The sequence below is a fragment of the Rhagoletis pomonella genome, unplaced genomic scaffold (assembly GCF_013731165.1).
Source record: "Rhagoletis pomonella isolate Grant_MI unplaced genomic scaffold, Rhpom_1.0 Rhpom_scaffold_00002, whole genome shotgun sequence".
NCBI lineage: Eukaryota > Metazoa > Arthropoda > Insecta > Diptera > Tephritidae > Rhagoletis > Rhagoletis pomonella.
In genome coordinates this window covers 18,665,865-18,667,793 of record NW_023458556.1, presented here as the reverse complement: position 1 = coordinate 18,667,793, position 1,929 = coordinate 18,665,865, and positions in this window count along the sequence as shown.

Here is a 1,929-nt window from a genome sequence, read left to right as displayed (position 1 = left end):
ACTTACATAATGCATACATATATATGTACATGTGTAAGAAAGTATATATGTATATCTATGAATATGTGTATATAGTAAAAAAGTAAGCTGCTGAAGCTCTACCTACCTACCACGTAAGAAAGTTAGGCTTCGCATTGTTGATTCGCACAAACATACGGGCATACATATGTAAAAAAGTAAGCATGCACAAACATACATATAAGATATGTATGTAAACAGATTAAACTAATCTTACATTAAATAAAAAAATACGAAAATATTAAAATTAAATACATATGAACAAATCAGAATATTTATAACTACAATAGTGGAAGTGCTCTCACTTCTATCTTAATGAAATCGGTATGCTGTCACTGACATCCTATTTACGCTTGAACATGTTGCTGAGGCGCCGTTTTGGTGGAGAATTCTGAAATAGATAATTTGAAGGATAAGATAATTTTAGTAGATATTCATATAAATAATGATAATATGCATTGCACACTGAAAAAAGTTAACTAAATATGTTTCTCTCGACACGTGATTTGGTTATAGTTACACGATTTGCTTACAATTACCAAATCTTGTGTTGAGAGAAATATATTTAGCTGACTTTTTTTCGAGTGCAGATCAAACAAAAACAAAAAAACCGTGGACCGCAAATAATGATTATTTTCACATTTCATCAAAAAAAATCATGTGGAAAGAGAAACACTGCGTGCATAGGGAGTAAAAAAACATACTTCTTTCTCCTTGCTACTCGGACAACATCAACGGCACGGATTTTTACGTTTTATTCAAAAAATTAAGTTCAGTTGTTTTTTGAGGTTCATTTATTGCTTGAAAAATATTCATTTTTATTTTTTAGTACCATGACCATATGACCGAGCCTTGCCCGGAGTGCACATACTTTTAAAAATCAAAAGTCATGATTTGGATAGCCATAAAAAAATATTTTGGAAAAAAAATTGGATTTCGATATCTATTAAGTAAATTTCTTACTCCAAAATATAGGTGGCAACCCTATTCCGAAATACGCTGGAATGAATGTTATGTTTCTTGAGCGTATATGTATGTACTGCGTATGCATAAAAAATGCTGATTGAAATTAACAAAATAAAAATTTTTATTACATAGAAGCGTGGCAGCCCTCATGGAAAACATTTTCTGACCAAAGTTCTCAACAATACCTTTCATTTGGTACATTATTTAGCTAGTTTAGGAATTTTTAAAGAAAAGAAAACCATTTCTTTTTTTTCGCGTTCGTTATCACCTTGTTTTGAGCGAATTTTTTCCACACCAAAGTTTCGAGGCTGCTTATTTTTTTCACAAACATAGTACCCTTTGGTTGCAACATAACAGTAATCTAGTTTTTCAGTAACTTCAATTTTTGAGAGATTTATGTTACTCCATAAGCGTACGAATGTCGCGTACGGCTGCATGGAAATGTACGTATATATATATATACAAGAATAGCTCTTTTAATGTAAAAATATTACAAGCTTTTATTTAACTTGCAGGATCTAGCATAAACACCTCCAATAATGTCAGCCTGGAGATCAAGCGGGGGATAACTCTTGCCAACAAGTGCAACTTTGAGCTCGGTTAGCAATGGAAAAGCAGAGCTCTCTCTCGTCGGAAAAGAAGATAAAATTACGAACTGTGCGAGCTCTACAAAGACAGGAACATAGGGACGATGGAATAGACATTGGTGAAGTTTTTCGGTCTTGACTCAAACCGATTTTTTACGGCGAAATTTGGCGATTTACAAGTTTTGGTGAATGTAAATGTAATATGTATTTCGAAAGTAGGTCGACACAGTTTTGAAGATTCTGAAAATAGTAGAAAAATATCAGATCTTTTTTCGTTTGAAGATTTATTACAAGGCGAACTTATAGTTGCGATCCCGTACGAGTCCGGACTAGTCAGAAATAGTCAGAATCAGTCAGA